Genomic DNA, 18,048 nt, shown 5'->3' on the forward strand with positions numbered 1-18,048 from the left:
CAGCTGCCCGCTTAACCCGGAAGCCAGATGCACCAATATGTTGGAGGAAACACTGTTCACCTGACGACCGAGGTCAGCCTGCAGGTGCCACAAGGAGTCGCTATAGTAGTAAAGCCCCCACCGGCCAAACCCTCCCCTAACCTGGGCAACGCTTGGCCTATAGTGTGCTGCCCTATGAGACTCCCGATCACAGCATGTTGTGGTACACCCCGGGATCAAACCCGGGTCTGTAGTGATGCCTCAAGCCCTTCGATGCAGTACCTTCGACCGCTGCAACTACTCGGGTATCATTTTTTTTAACCAATTCCGATGATTGCTAAAAGTGGGATTTTGACATTACTACCACTATATCAACACACTTGACACTCCCAACTATCAATGTCTTTGGCACCGTAGACATCAAGTCACTTGACAATAATGTTTCATACAACGTTTCATTCCATGTTTGAAAGGTCTATCATTTTCATTGAAGACAATCAAAGTTAACATTCCATCAAATTTAAATTCAAGGCTGAGTCTCAAATAGTCTCCTGTCCATTTTAATTGCCGGGCAATGGTGCACATTATAGCAAATACATTTTGGGTCTGAATTAAAGGAGCTACAATCATAATTTAATTACATGTTTTAAATAAAATGTCCATAATATCTGCATTAATAGTGGAACGATGGTGTTTCACAATATTCCTAAACATAAAAATATATTCTCTATCTTCTATTGTGTTGTTGACTGAATGTTTGTTCATGTGTAACTCTGTGTTGTTGTTTTTGTCGAACTGCTTTGCTTTATCTTGGCCAGGTCGCAGTTGTGAATGAGAACTTGTTCTAAACTGCCTACCTGGTTAAATAAAGGTGAAATAAATAACACATAATAATACATAAAAATGTAGGAACAGTATAGACCAAGTCTGTTCATGATATACATCTGCATGATGTATTGTTACACCATGTAGGAGCAGTATAGACCTAGTCTGTTCATTATATGCATCTACATGATGTATTGTTACACCATGTGGGAGCAGTATAGACCGAGTCTGTTCATTATGTACACCTACATGATGTATTGTTACACCATGTAGGAGCACTATAGACCTACAGTAGCTCGCTACTTATTTAGATTTAGTTTGACTAAATGAAACTGCCTTAAGTGTGCTGTAGAAAACATTGTTTTATTCGCACTAATCAATCCACACATTCAAGTCTTTTGTATGTCTCAATATAATAGTATTATTTAATTAAATCCATTTAAAAATAATCTTTGTCTGAAAATAAAATATGATCCTCAGCTGCGTTTCCCCTCCAGTCAGCAGACGGCGATGTGCGTCTTTCATGCGACGCTGCCAGCGTGACGTATGATCTAGTGGACGGTTCTTCAGAAACAGCTCGTCAATCACCTCCGTAGCTTGCTAGCCAACATAGCCGAAAGATTCAAGCTATTTATACGCTTTCAATGTATATTAGCTACTGTGTTTTAGACACACTTCTGTCGTATCTACTTATTAACCTATTTAATTTAATATTACGTTATTTTTTATTAGTCAGCTATAGTAGCTGGCTGGTTAAGTTAGCGCTAGTCGCTAATGATAGCTAGCTAGCTAGCTAACATCCCCGACCATGAGCTCCCTAAACTACTCCCCTCCTGTTAAAGAAGAGGGGAAATGCTGGACGGAGAAAGAGGGTCTTTGGCTGAACATTGTCGTGAAAGAGGAGGAGGAAGAGGAGGATGTCACAGTAAAACAAGTGGAGGGTGAGGCTGTTACAGTGGAAGAAGAAGAGAAAGACGTTTCAGTGAAAGAAGAGGAAGATGCTGTTTTTGGAGTGAAGAAGGATGGGGAGATTACTGTCACATTGAAAGATGAAGAGGAGGAGATAGGAGATCTGATTCACACCAGTAAGTATCGCCTTAAACTTTGGATTTTCGGAGTTGGCTCGTCAGTACCTCTTCAACAGAGGGCCCTGGGATGATGACTGATATGTCTAAAATCAGACGTAGAGAGCAAGCTACCCCATGTTTCTCCGTTCCGTTTCCAAAAAAGTGGCTTAACATATATATTTGAGAAGGGTCTATCTGCTGACCACAGACTGGGGAGCACGGCATGTAGTGATTTTCATGTAGTGATGATTTACTACACACTGTGCCCCTCCAATAGTGCCATGTGAGAATTGGGTTGACTACACCAAAGATTATGGATATACTGACAAGATGTCTCTCCTCCCTAACAAGGGGAGTCGTTGTCCACAAAGCGGCACTGCGGGTTGTCTAGCTCCCGCTTATCCTTTTTTTGGATTGGTGGATACATCTTCTATTGTAAACTATTGTTTATATTCTATAAGGGTTGTTGACGTCCACCGCCTGTATTCAATGGAGAGATGCTAAGCTACTATCATGAATATGCATAGCGATCTGGAGACAACTCCTGTAGTGTTTTTATCAAAGTTGTCGGTATGTCACGTGTCCACGTAACAACTTAATCATTACGGAACTTCTGTTAGATCAAGTAAACCTCACGTAGCAAATAAGCCATAAATTTTGCTGTTGACCAAATTCAACATTTTCCAAGTTGGGTTGATAATTGTTTGCACTTGGATACAACCTACTGGCATGTCCTAGAAAGCTAAAGTTGTTAAATTCCTGGATTTTAAATGAATATTTTCCATAATAATGGTAATTTGTTTCTCCCTATCCACATGTGGGATATGTAATATCGGTGCATCCCATTATAAAATTGATTATATTATACCTTTTTTCATCAATTTACACACAATACCCCATTATGCCATCACAATACCCCATAATGCCAAAGCAAAAACAGGTTTTAGATTTTTTGCAAATGTATTAAAACTATTCCCCATGATAACTAGTCTTCAAATCTATTTATATAGCCCTTCTTACATCAGCTGATATCTCAAAGTGCTGTATAGAAACCCAGCCTAAAACCCCAAATAGCAAGCAATGCAGGGGTAGAAGCACGGTGGCTAGGAAAAACTCCCTAGAAAGGCCAAAACCTAGGAAGAAACCTAGAGGAACCAGGCTATGTGGGGTGGCCAGTCCTCTTCTGGCTGTGCCGGGTGGCGATTATAACAGAACATGGCCAAGATGTTCAAATGTTCATAAATGACCAGCATGGTCAAATAATAATAAGGCAGAACAGTTGAAACTGGAGCAGCAGCACGGCCAGGTGGACTGGGGACAGCAAGGAGTCATGTCAGGTAGTCCTAGGGCTCAGGTCCTCCGAGAGAGAGCCCTTAGTAATGTAAGATGTACGATCCCAGGATAACTAGTCTCAGAGTAATGTAAGTCTCAGATAGTTTTAACCCATGACAGTCTCAGCCCTGTCTGAGGGGAGGTTCTTCTAAGCTATATGGAATTGTTTTAAGAAGGTTTAAACAACATGAAGGGTTTCCCCTGTATTGTTTTAAGAAGGTTATACTAAGGATCATTTTGCTATTTGACTTTGAACTGTAAGACCCATGGAATTATCAACAAAAAATATTTGTCCATACTTCTATAACTCAGTAAAAGGCACCTGACAGCCCGCTTGGAGTTTGCCAAAAAGGCACCTAAAGGACTCTGACCACGAGAAACAAGATTCTCTGGTCTGATGAAACCAAGATTGAACTCTTTGGCCTGAATGCCTTTTGGCAACCTCCAAGCTGGCTATCATGTGCCTTTTACTGTGGAGTGGATTCCGTCTGCCCACTCTTCCATAAAGACCTGATCGGTGGAGTGCTTCCGGAAGGTTCTCTCATCTCCACAGAGGAAATCTGTAGCTCTGTCAGAGTGACCATCAGGTTCTTGTTCCCTTCCCCGATGAAGGCCCTTCTCCACCGATTGCTCAGTACTGCTGAACGGCCAGCTCTTGGAAGAGTTTTGGTGGCTCCAAACATCTTACATTTAAGAATGATGAGGCCACTGTGTTCTTAGGGACCTTCAATGCTCCAGATTTGTTTTTGTTTTTTCGTAACCCTTCCCCAGATCTGTGCCTCGACAAAATTTTGTCTCGAAGCTCAAAGGACAATTCCTTCGACCTCATTGCTTGATTTTTGCTCTGACACCTGTGGGACCTTATATAGACACGTGTGTGCCTTTCCAAATCATGTCCAATCAATTGAATTTACCACAGGTGGACTCCAAACAAGTTGTCGATACATCTCAAGGATGATTAATGAAAACAAGATGCACCTGAAAGCAATTTTGAGTCTCATAGCAAAGGGTCTGAATACTTGTGTAAATAAGGTATCTGTTTTTTTAACCTGTTTTCACTTTGTCATTATGGTCTATTGATGACACCCCTCTGAAACAAGATAGCCATCAGAAAAAAAACTCTTCTTTAGCCTACTCCTCCCGCTGCTGCTGGCCTTTGTAAATTCTGATGTTATGCCTTTAAAATTTCTGGTAATAGGCTACACCAGCAGTCGTTATGCTCCTATAGTTTCTGGTAATAGGCTACACCAGCAGTCGTTATGCTCCTATAGTTTCTGGTAATAGACTACACCAGCAGTCAGCATCCTGACAGCTGACACCTACAGCTGTAGGCTATTTGTGAAAGGGATAAGAAGTAAGTCAGGTATTTTGACATTTCCACTGGATCCGCGTATTACGTTTTTCCCTTTTGTGCCGAGTGGATATCGAAAGTGCGAGAGCTGGAAATATTTTTAAAATACTTTGAGGAACTATTCTCATTTTCAATTGATTCTGATTAGACTTAGTTTTTTTGCTGTTTGAGGTGAAAAGCATTACTTTGAGAAGCTCCAGAACTCATTAGTGGTGGTGCGTTAAGACAATCAGAAATACTATCAGACATCCCCAAAATGGGCACATTTATAGGCCTACATTTGCGTGCAGGCCAGGTAGACTAGTCCCACTACTATATGCGTAATTAGGTGTGCGTCCTAACTCAACATTGACAGGAGTGTTTCAAACAAAACACAATTAATAAATTGACAAAACTGACGCATCTTGCGGGGTCAGGTCTGGGTGGTCTGCCAGGGGCCGTTTCATTTAGTATCCGTTTAGGTCGGCATGGGGAATGATTGTATTTTCCCATAGTATGTTTCACCGAAGTTGACTGACTGAAAGGGAGTGTAACTTTATGACTATTGTTGGATTCTAAACTTTGAACATTGAGATATTAAAGACATGATAGATCAGACGCAGAGTATATAAATGAGTGAGATCTGTAGAAAGACAGTGGTTGTGGAATGTGCTGGGTGGATGGGTGGAGATCACAGGATTGGTTTAGGGCACATATGTCAGAGTCAAGGCCCGCGGGCCACATCCGGCCCGCGAGAAGGTTTTTTACGGCCCCTGGGATGATCTTGATTTATTATTAGAACCGGCCCGCAGACCGCAGCAAGCCGGCAGCCCGCAGATCTTTTACACGCACCAATACTACATTTCCCACAATGCAACGGTGACGCACCGAGCAGTAGGCTGCTTCATTTCAATATTTATTGGCACAGCAGTCGTCAGCATCACAGTAAAATTAACTTTCAGATACCCATCAAAAATGGCAAAACGGAAGGTGGACACTGAGAACCGGGGTTTCAAACAAGGTGGGAGTCGGAGTATATGTTCACGGAGGTAGCTGGAAAACCTGTGTGTCTTCTGTGTGGAGAAAGTGTGGCGGTACTGAAAGAGTATAATCTGAGACGACATTATGAAACGAAACACGCGGACAAAAACAAGAATATGGACATGGAACAAAGGCTACAAAAGGCAGAGGAATTAAAACGAGGCCTCAAATCTCGACAGGCTCTGTTCAAAAAAGCCAAATCACAAGGCCAGGCTGCTGTCAAGGCCAGTTTTATTTTGGCAGAAGAGATCGCTAAATCAGCCCGGCCATTTACGGAGGGGGATTTCATCAAAAACTGCATGATTAAAGTTTGTGACGAAGTTTGCCCAGAAAAAAGGCAACTCTTTTTAAATGTGAGTCTGAGCAGAAACACCATTGCCGAGAGAGTAGACCAGTTGTCCATCAATCTAAAAGAGCAGCTTGTGAAAAAGGGAAAAGATTTCATTGCATATTCCTTGGCTGTGGATGAGAGCACCGACATTTCTGACATTGCCCAGTTGTCAATTTTCATCCGCGGAGTGGACTCCAGCCTAAGCGTGACAGAGGAGTTTTTGGCTTTACGTCCTATGCATGGCACAACTACGGGGCATGATTTGTATGAAGAGGTGTCAAGATGTGTAAATGAGATGGAGCTGCCTTGGGAAAACTCGTGGGTTTGACAACCGACGGAGCACCTGCGATGTGTGGACACAGGAGCGGACTGGTGGCGAAGATACGGGAAAAGATGCAAGAGGAAAACGCGACAGGTGAGCTGACAGCTTATCATTGTATCATACACCAGGAAGCGTTGTGCGGTAAAGCCTTGAAAATGGAGCATGTAATGAGCATCATCACGCGCACAGTTAACTTTATCAGAGCCAAAGGTTTGAATCACCGCCAGTTCAAGGCATTTCTGACGGAGTTAGAAACGGAGCATGGTGATTTGCCTTATCACACAGAGGTGCGATGGCTAAGCCAGGGAAAGGTGCTTCAAAGATGTTTCGAGCTTCGTGAGGAGATTTGTCTGTTCTTGGACAGCAAAGGGAAAGACACAACACAACTCCGAGACGAAATGTTTCTGTGTGAAATGGCTTTTCTGTGTGACATTACGAGTCATCTGAATGCAATGAACTTGCAGCTGCAGGGTCGGGATCATGTCATCTCTGATATGTACAGTACAGTGAAGGCATTTAAAACCAAACTGACTCTGTGGGAGACGCAGATGCGGAAAGAAAATTTGAGCCACTTTCCCAGCTGCCAGACCATGAAAGAGAAGCTCTCTACCAGTGCGTTCCCGAGCGCACAGTTGGCTGATAAAATAGGTATGCTTGCCGCTGACTTTCGACGCCGATTTGCTGACTTTGAAGCACAAAAAAGCAGGTTGGAACTGCTCGGTAACCCATTTGCTGTTGACGTGGAAAGCTCACCACCAAACCTCCAAATGGAGTTGATTGACCTCCAATGCAATGATGCACTGAGGGCAAAATATGCGGCAGTGGGTGCTGCGGAGTTCGCCCGTTTCCTCCCGACACAATGCCCCAGCTGCGCATCCAGGCTGCTCAAACGTTGTCTATGTTTGGCAGCACATACCTGTGTGAACAACTTTTTCTTTGATGAACCTGAACAAAACATCACACAGAAGTCGACTTACTGCTGAACACCTCCACTCAATTCTGAGGATTTCCTCAGCTCAGAGCCTTACCCCGAACATTGATGAACTTGTGGAAAAGATGGGACACCACCAAGTATCACCCTCAACCTCAAACAAGTGAACATTACTGTGCAATCACATATTTAGAGTTTTTACTCAGTTCAAGTTTAAAAGTTAAAGTTTAATATTTGTTTTCACTGCATGTTACTTCTCCTTAAACAAAGTGTTGTTTTTGATTAATAGATTTTTGCACTTTATTTTATTGTATTTCAATCCAATTATATTTTAAAAATATTTCAGTTGAGTGGATGATAGAAAATTGCTATTATTGTTTTTTTCTTTGAAGTAAATTTAGCCCACTTTTGCTAAAATAGAAAATATAGGCTACTGATGGTGCCTTGAATACCGGTTTCTTTCATTTAATGTTCATGTTATGGGGATTTTTATATAAAGGAAATTTGTCTTTTGTGTCTGTTGAAAATTAAAGATTACTGACAGAGCCATAAGAAAATATTGCTTTATTTATCTGATCATATTGGAATATATTTGTTAGGTTTTCAGTAGGTTCAATTAGGTTCACTAGACTATATGCGTCATTTAAAAAAATTTCAATGAACATTCGAACAGTCCGGCCCTCGGCTTGTAGCTAAATTTTTTATTTGGCCCTCCGTCCATTTGACTTTGACACCCCTGGTTTAGGGGAAGTGGATGGACATCTGTGGATTAGGTGAAGGAGGGTTTGAGGTCAGGTCAGATCCCCTGAAGGGAGTAATAAGGGTTTAAGTGTCCTGTTACCCTCTTCCTGTCGACCCAGAAGATGTAAGGATTGGAGAGAAGGAGGAGTGTCCAAAGTGGGGTATATATACTTGTGATGGTGAGAACATGTTTTTGTCTGAATTTCAGCTGTAACGACCCTTTTGGAAAGAATTGAACTTGGTTAATCTTCTCTCGTGTCCGTGAGTTATTTACTCTGAAAGATTAGAACCCGAAACTAACACTATAATTACTGTTCCCTGAAGGAGGGAAACGAGGTGCAACACCTGTTTGGCCCCGCCCCTTCCTGGGTCGGTGAAGAGCCGTATTACATTTAAGGAATAAACCCGAGCGGGCGTGAATCCTAGTTTCCCTCCTTCAGTGAACAGTAGTTATAGTCATAACGTTACGCTTGTCATATGATGAACTTCAACTTAAATACGGATCTTGCTGTTGGACAGTTTTTTTGTATTCTGAAATGCACTTAAACCTCTTAGAGATCGGGCTACTTTTTTCAACATTCTGTTAAAAATCGCGCAACATTTCAACGTCCTGCTACTCATGCCAGGAATATAGTATATGCATATGATAAGTATGTGTGCATAGAAAACACTCTGAAGTTTCTAGAACTGGTTCAATGGTGTCTGTGACTATAACAGAACGAGTTCCGTGGTCAAAATCGCCAGAAAACCTGGTCACTAAATCGACTGAGAAAAAGTCAATCCGCCAGTCTATGTATTGTCTATTGGAAGGAAAAATACTTAAGGCTGAGAATACAGTTCCTATAGCTTCCACACGATGTCGCCAGTGTTGTGATTTCGATTCAACTAAATCCTTGGTCATCTGAGTAATAGCCACATCCGGTTGTCAGGTCCACAGCTGTGAACAATGGAACCGGAAAAGTTGGCTGCGTTTCCCAAACTTGTGCCTATTGAATACTGATCGCTCCGTGATCGTTTATTAACATTTACTAATACCTAAAGTTGGATTACAGAAGTAGTTTGAAGTGTTTTGTCAAAGTTTATAGGCAACTTTTTTAATTTAAAAAAATAACGTTGCGTTTAAAAACTGTTTTTCCTGGATATGACGGTATTCATAAATGGACATTTTGGGTATACAAGGACCGATTTAATCGAAAAAAAGACCCAATTGTGATGTTTATGGGACATATAGGAGTGCCAACAAAGAATCCCGTCAAAGGTAATGAATGTTTTATATTTTATTTCTGCGTTTTGTGTAGCGCCGGCTACGCTAATTCCTTTGTTTACGTCCCCTTCTGGTATTTCGGGGTGTTGCCTGCTATCAGATAATAGCTTCCCATGCTTTCGCCGAAAAGCATTTTACAAATCTGACTCGTTGGCTAGATTCAAAACGAGTGTAGCTTGAATTGAGTACCCTGCATTTGAGTTTTAATGAACATTTGAGTTTTAACGAGTGCTATTAGCATTTGGCATAGTGCATTTGCATTTATTGTTGGCAGGGGGTGCGGTTGCGTCCCGGGTGGGCCAGAGAGGTTAAACTATGTATCATTTAGTGGCTCCTTATATTACACTGGGAAAACAGTTTGTGGGCACATACATACTAAATCATTTTTGTGTTTGCTAAATCCAAGTTGGCAGAGCAGTAAGATGTGTTTGTTGTTGTAAATGTTGTTTGTCATTTTTTTGTATATATTGCAAAATATTTAAATCTCTTTTTCCATGTTTAAATTAATTATACCTTCCGGCAACCCGCCTCACCCAATGTGATACGGATCTGCAATTTTCCGACCTCATAGCTAGAACCGCCAACAGAAGCTATCCATCAGAAGCTAACCAGCTAATTAGCTACTAGCTATTTAGACATTGTTAGCCACTGCTAGCGGCCTTTACATTTTTAGCTCAGACATCAGCCTCTTTTAGCCTGAATAATACATGCCAGTCTACACAGCGCGATATGACCGTATGATCACTTGGCTACATAGCTGATGTCTGCTGGACTGTTCATTAATCACGGTACTCCATTTAGTTTATCTGTCGGCCCCAGCCTCAAACTCAGGCCCCGTGTGTAGTTAACTGACCCTCTGCCCATTCATTGCCATTTAGCTGTTGTTGTCTTAGCTGATTAACTGTTGTCTTAGCTAGCTCTCCCAATCAACACCTGTGATTGCTTTATGCCTCACTTTATGTCTCTCTAATGTCAGTATGCCTTGTATACTGTTGTTTAGGGTAGTTATCTTTGTTTTATTTTACTGTGGAGCCCCTAGTTCCACTCATCATGCCTCAGAGAACTCTTTTGTCCCACTTCCCCCACATGTGGTGACCTCACCTAGCATAACTAGTGCCTCCAGAGATGCAACCTCTTATCGTCACTCAATGCCTAGGTTTACCTCCACTGTACCCGCAACCTACCATACCCCTGTCTGTACATTATGCCTTGAATTTATCCTACCACGCCCAGAAATCTGCTCCTTTTATTCTCTGTTCCCAACGCACTAGACGACCAGTTCTGATAGCCTTTAGCCGTACCCTCATCCTACTCCTCTGTTCCTCTGGTGATGTAGAGGTTAACCCAGGCCCTGCATGTCCCCAGGCTCTCTCCTTTGTTGACTTACAGTGCCTTGCGAAAGTATTCGGCCCCCTTGAACTTTGCGAACTTTTGCCACATTTCAGGCTTCAAACGTAAAGATATAAAACTGTATTTTTTTTGTGAAGAATCAACAACAAGTGGGACACAATCATGAAGTGGAACGACATTTATTGGATATTTCAAACTTTTTTAACAAATCAAAAACTGAAAAATTGGGCGTGCAAAATTATTCAGCCCCTTTACTTTCAGTGCAGCAAACTCTCTCCAGAAGTTCAGTGAGGATCTCTGAATGATCCAATGTTGACCTAAATGACTAATGATGATAAATACAATCCACCTGGGTGTAATCAAGTCTCTGTATAAATGCACCTGCACTGTGATAGTCTCAGAGGTCCGTTAAAAGCGCAGAGAGCATCATGAAGAACAAGGAACACACCAGGCAGGTCCGAGATACTGTTGTGAAGAAGTTTAAAGCCGGATTTGGATACAAAAAGATTTCCCAAGCTTTAAACATCCCAAGGAGCACTGTGCAAGCGATAATATTGAAATGGAAGGAGTATCAGACCACTGCAAATCTACCAAGACCTGGCCGTCCCTCTAAACTTTCAGCTCATACAAGGAGAAGACTGATCAGAGATGCAGCCAAGAGGCCCATGATCACTCTGGATGAACTGCAGAGATCTACAGCTGAGGTGGGAGACTCTGTCCATAGGACAACAATCAGTCGTATATTGCACAAATCTGGCCTTTATGGAAGAGTGGCAAGAAGAAAGCCATTTCTTTAAGATATCCATAAAAAGTGTTGTTTAAAGTTTGCCACAAGCCACCTGGGAGACACACCAAACATGTGGAAGAAGGTGCTCTGGTCAGATGAAACCAAAATTGAACTTTTTGGCAACAATGCAAAACGTTATGTTTGGCGTAAATGCAACACAGCTCATCACCCTGACTACACCATCCCCACTGTCAAACATGGTGGTGGCAGCATCATGGTTTGGGCCTGCTTTTCTTCAGCAGGGACAGGGAAGATGGTTAAAATTGATGGGAAGATGGATGGAGCCAAATACAGGACCATTCTGGAAGAAAACCTGATGGAGTCTGCAAATGACCTGAGACTGGGACAGAGATTTGTCTTCCAACAAAACAATGATGGAATGGTTCAAAAATAAACATATCCATGTGTTAGAATGGCCAAGTCAAAGTCCAGACCTGAATCCAATCGAGAATCTGTGGAAAGAACTGAAAACTGCTGTTCACAAATGCTCTCCATCCAACCTCACTGAGCTCGAGCTGTTTTTTAAGGAGGAATGGGAAAAAATTTCAGTCTCTCGATGTGCAAAACTGATAGAGCCATACCCCAAGCGACTTACAGCTGTAATCGCAGCAAAAGGTTGCGCTACAAAGTATTAACTTAAGGGGGCTGAATAATTTTGCACGCCCAATTTTTCAGGTTTTGATTTGTTAATAAAGTTTGAAATATCCAATAAATGTCGTTCCACTTCATTATTGTGTTCCACTTGTTGTTGATTCTTCACAAAAAAATACAGTTTTATATCTTTATGTTTGAAGCCTGAAATGTGGCAAAAGGTCGCAAAGTTCAAGGGGGCCGAATACTTTCGCAAGGCACTGTATGTAACCGTAAAAGCCCTGGTTTCATGCATGTTAACATCAGAAGCCTCCTCCCTAAGTTTGTTTTACTCACTGCTTTAGCACACTCCACCAACCTTGATGTCCTTGACGTGTCTGAATCCTGGCTTTGGAAGGTCACCAAAAATTCTGAAATTTCCATCCCCAACTACAACATTTTCCGTCAAGGTAGAACTGCCAAAGGGGGTGGAGTTGCTATCTACTGCAGAGATGGCCTGCAAAGTTCTATAATAGTTTCCAGGTCTAAGCCTAAACAGTTCGAACTTCTAATTAAAAAAATTAATCTCTCCAGAAATAAGTATTGCACTGTTGCCGCCTGTTTACAGAACCCCCACAGCTCCCAGCTGTGCCCTGGACACCATATGACCCCCCCCCCTCCCCCCAAATACACAGTCAGTTAGGTAAGCAAAAGCTAGCTTTTTCAAACAGAAATTTAGGTCTAACTCCAAAACGTTTTGGGACACTGTAAAGTCCATGGAGAATAAAAGCACCTCATCCCAGCTGCCCACTGCACTGAGGCTATGAAACACTGTTACCACTGATAACTCCAAGATAATTGAGAATTTCAACAAGCATTTCTATACGGCTGGCCGTGCTTTCCTCCTGGCTGCCACAGCTCCCCACCCCCCGCAGCTACTTGCCCCAGATTCTCCTTCACCCAAATCCAGATAGCTGATGTTCTGAAAGAGTTGCAAAACCTGTACCCGTACAAATCAGCTGGGCTAGACAATCTGGACCCTCTCTTTCTAAAATTAGCCGCCGCCATTGTGGCAACCCCTATTACTAGTCTGTTCAACCTCTCTTTCTTATCGTCCGAGATTCCTAAAGATTGGAACACTTCTGCGGCCATCCTCTTCAAAGGGGGTGACACTCTAGACCCAAACTATTACAGACCTATATCCATCCTGCCCTGCCTTTCTAAAGTCTTCAAAAGCCAAGTTAACAAACAGATCACTGACCATTTTGAATCCCACCGTACCTTCTCCGCTGTGCAATCCTGTTTCCGAGCTGGTCACGGGTGCACCTCAACCACGCTCAAGGTCCTAAAAGATATCATAACCGCCATCGATCAGAGACAATACTGTGTCGCTGTCTTCATCAACCTGGCCAAGGCCTTCGACTCTGTCAATCACCGTATTCTTATCGGCAGACTCAACAGCTTTGGTTTCTCAAATGACTGACTCGTCTGGTTCACCAACTACTTCTCAGAAAGAGTGTGTCAAATCGGAGGTCTTGTCAGGCAGTCTCTATGGGGGTATCACAGGGTTCAATTCTTGGGCCGACTCTTTTCTCTGTATATACCAACAATGTTGCTGCGGGTGATTCCTTGATCCACCTTTACGCAGACAACACCATTCTGTATACACCTGGCCCTTCTTTGGACACTGTTAACTTATTGGTGACGGGGCAGCATTGAGTAGCTTGGATGAATAAGGTGCCCAGAGTAAACTGCCTGCTGCTCAGTAGCAGTAGAAGCCTCATTCAAGTTTCTAAAGATGGTTGACATCTAGTGGAAGCCGTAGGAAGTGTAACTTTATCCATATCTCAATATGTATTGGGGTTTGTAAAACTACAAACCTCAGATGTTCCACTTCCTGGTTGGATTTTTCTCCGGTTTTTGCTATACTCACAGACATCATTCAAACAGTTTTAGAAACTTCAATGTTTTTTCTATCCAATACTAATAGTAATATGCATATGTTAGCATCTGGGACAGAGTAGGAGGCAGTTCACTCTGAGCACGCTATTCATCCAAAAGTGAAAATGCTGCCCCCTATCCCAAAAAGGTTATTAACAAACCTCCAAACGAGCTTCAATGCCATTACAACACTCCTTCCGTTGCCTCCAACTGCTCTTAAACGCTAGTAAAACTAAATGTATCCTTTTCAACCGATCTTTGCCCGTACAGCATCACTACTCTGGACGGTTCTGACTTAGAATATGTGGACAACTATAAATACCTAGGTGTCTTGCTTGCTAGACTGTAAACTCTCCTTCCAGACTAATATTAGGCATTTCCAATCCGAAATTAAATCTAGAATTGGCTTCCTAATTTGCAACAAAGCCTCCTTCACTCACGCTGCCGAACATACCCTCGCAAAACTGACTATCCTACCGATCCTTGACTTCAGTGATGTCATTTTCAAAATAGCCTCCAACACTTTACATAGCAAACTGGATGCAGTCTATCACAGTGCCATCCGTTTTGTCACCAAAGCTTCATGTACCACTTCTCTCGTCGGCTGGCCCTCGCTACATATTCGTCTCCAAACCCACTGGCTCCAGGTCATCTATAAGTCTTTGCTTGGCCACCTTAACTCAGCTCACTGGTCACCATAGCAACACACACCCATAGCATGTGCTCCAGGAAGTTTCTCTCACTGGTCATCCCCAAAGCCAACACCTACTTTGGCCGCCTTTCCTTAGTTTTCTGCTGCCAATGACCGGAACGAATTGCAAAAATCACTGAAGCTGGAGATTCTCCCTCACTAACTTTAAGCATCAGCTATCTGGGCAGCTTACCGATCAATGCAGCTGTGCACAGCCCACCTGTAAATAGCCCATCCAACTGCCTACCTCATCCATGTTTTTGACTTTTTTTGCTCTTTTGCACACCAGTATTTCTACTTGCACATCTTCTGTACATCCATCACTCCAGTGTTAATTTGTAATTACTTCGCTACTATGGCCTATTTATTGCCTTACCTTCTTACTCCATTTGCACACACTGTATATAGCCTTTCTATTGTGTTATTGACTGTACGTTTGTTTATCCCATGTGTAACTCTGTTGTTTTTTTGTCGCACTGCTTTGCTTTTTCTTGGCCAGGTCGCAGTTGTAAATGAGAACTTGTTCTCGACTGGCCTACCTGGTTAAATAAAGGTGAAATACAAAGAAATCTTAACTTTATTTGCAACATCCAAATGTATAATGTCATTAACGCGGTTCTTCAATAATTACACATAATTCTTAATACTGTAGCAAACATTACATTAAGCAGGACATTCAAACAAGCCTCACAATTATAATCCTAAATTGTGTGAAATGTACTCATAAGCAACCTGGAAATGGAGGTTACTCCCCTGCATTTTCCCCCATTCACATTCAGAATACATTGTGAAAAGCTATAATCTTTGCTCACCATTTTTGCTCCTGGCAGCTTTACTTACATCCATAACTATCGGTTTCCTCATTAGCAGGGAGGTGTTTCTGCAATCAACTTGTGTGCTCATCGCCCTCATCTTGCAATTTTATTAACCACAGAAAGGGGCCTATATTGGAGACCAAAAGTTGTCTGGCACACCGCTTAGGATTTCAACAACATGAATAACTTATTTCTAGTCTACAATCATCAATGTTACTACTAATGGGAAAACAAGACGAAATGTTACTATTCTTGCTCATTTTAAGATAATTGTCAAATAATTTTAACATTCATTACAGACGTCAATTGTTGTACAACATCATGACTACGCTGTTGGTATCACCTTTTACCATGGATTACCGCTGTTTGTGGGCCTTTAACCATCTGTCTGACTTTGTTGTTCACACAGGAGAGAGACGGGACTATCCTGGATCCTCTGGGGAGCCTGAACAACCTCATGATGCTGACAAGGTAGAGAAGAGTCTCTCGAGATCAGAACACCTCAAGAAACACCAGCAGAGACCCACAGGGAGGAGAATTCACTGCTGCTCTGACTGTGGGAAGAGATTCACCTCCCCATCAGGCATTAAAATTCATCAGAGAACACACACAGGAGAGAAATCTTATAGTTGTGGTCAATGTGGGAAGAGTTTTAGACAATCTGGAAGTCTGACAGTGCACCAGAGAATACACACAGGAGAGAAACCTTATAGTTGTGATCAATGTGGGAAGAGTTTTACTACATCTGGCTCTCTGACTCTCCATCAGAGAACACACACAGGAGAGAAACCTTATAGCTGTGGTCAATGTGGGAAGAGTTTTGTTAAATCTAGCAAGCTGACTCAACACCAGAGAACACACACAGGAGAGAAACCTTATAGCTGTGATCAATGTGAGAAGAGTTTTACTACATCTGGCTATCTGACTCTACATCAGAGAATACACACAGGAGAGAAACCGTATATATGTGATCAATGTGGGAAGAGTTTTGTTCGATCGGACCAGCTGACATTACACCAGAGAACACACACAGGAGAAAAACCTTATAGCTGTGGTCAATGTGGGAAGAGTTTTGTTACATCTAGCTCTCTGACTTTACACCAGAGAACACACACAGGAGAGAAATCTTATAGCTGTGATCAATGTGGGAAGAGTTTTGTTACATCTAGCTCTCTGACATTACACCAGAGAACACACACAGGAGAGAAATCTTATAGCTGTGATCAATGTGGGAAGAGTTTTACCACATCTGGCTATCTGACTCTACATCAGAGAATACACACAGGAGAGAAACCCTATATCTGTGATCAATGTGGGAAGAGTTTTGTTACATCTAGCTGTCTGACATTACACCAGAGAACACACACAGGAGAGAAACCTTATAGTTGTGGTCAATGTGGAAAGAGTTTTAGTAATTCTGGTGATCTGACAGTGCACCAGAGAACACACACAGGAGAGAAACCTTATAGCTGTGGTCAATGTGGGAAGAGTTGTAGTAATTCTGGTGATCTGACAGTGCACCAGAGAATACACACAGGAGAGAAACCTTACACCTGTGGTCAATGTGGGAAGAGTTTTGTTTCATCTAGCAAGCTGACTCAACACCAGAGAACACACACAGGAGAGAAACCTTATAGCTGTGATCAATGTGGGAAGAGTTTTGGTCAATCTGGCACTCTGACTCTACATAAGAGAACACACACAGGAGAGAAACCTTATAGCTGTGGTCAATGTTTGAAGAGTTTTGTTTCATCTAGCAAGCTGACTCAACACCAGAGAACACACACATGAGAAATGGTATAGAAATGGTATGATCAATCTGGCAGTACAGTAGAGAAACCTCTTAGCTGTAACCAGAGATAATCTGATAAAAAATCTCAGAAAATACATACATGGAATTGTTTCATGATATCAATTAATGTCACAATGTAGAATGTATTGACATTGCAGTAGGAGTATTTTAATGTCACAATGTAGAACCCAAAACGCTATTTCACCAGGAGAGTGAAATCCTGCTGGCCTTTGATGGGGAGAACATCCACGTCCTCGAGGATGTCACCATGGGACTTGGGGCTCTGCATTTTTTATTTTCCCTTAAATTTCTCAAAAATGTCAGAGAAACACTTATGTTACTGTGTTTGGGGTGAAGTTACCAGGGCCGGTCATAAAGATGGCAAACTTCCTAACATAACTAAGTGGATATGATATAGGCACAAGCTGAAAAATCTGCATTTAGCATCAAGTCTACAATATTGTTAGTTTACCTATGATTATTTTTTCATTTGTTTTTATTGTACATCATTATTTCAAAAATGTTTAAATGTCATTAAAAGCACTATACAAAGTAAATGTATTTATTATGGTCTGACATGTTTGCAGAAATGTTGCAATTTTGTAATGTGTTTTGTTTGGTCAATTGCTTTGTAAATATCAATTCACATTTTTTGTGCCACTAAACTATTTAAGTCAATATTGTTTATAATGGAGGGAGGGTGGACACGGAGTTTTAAAAAATTAACCCCAAAAGGTTATTTGAGGAACCATTTTAATGGGTTTCACCACAGTTTCAATTTCGAGAAATTGAAACACTAGGCTAACCTGGGCGGCAGGGTAGCCTAGTGGTTAGAGCGTTGGACTAGTAACCGAAAGGTTTCAAGTTCAAATCCCCGAGCTGACAAGGTACAAATCTGCCTCTGAACAGGCTGTTAACCCACTGTTCCTAGGCCATCAT

General features: G+C 41.9%; 2 pseudogenes; one reads left to right on the plus strand and one right to left on the minus strand.

The window, feature by feature from the left end:
* Positions 1–18,048, minus strand: part of LOC135520267 (zinc finger protein 239-like) — a 467,619-nt pseudogene that overhangs the window by 234,757 nt on the left and 214,814 nt on the right.
* Positions 1,375–17,670, plus strand: LOC135521727 (zinc finger protein ZFP2-like; annotated as a pseudogene).

The sequence above is a fragment of the Oncorhynchus masou genome, chromosome 4 (genome assembly GCF_036934945.1).
Source record: "Oncorhynchus masou masou isolate Uvic2021 chromosome 4, UVic_Omas_1.1, whole genome shotgun sequence".
Taxonomy (NCBI): Eukaryota; Metazoa; Chordata; class Actinopteri; order Salmoniformes; family Salmonidae; genus Oncorhynchus; species Oncorhynchus masou.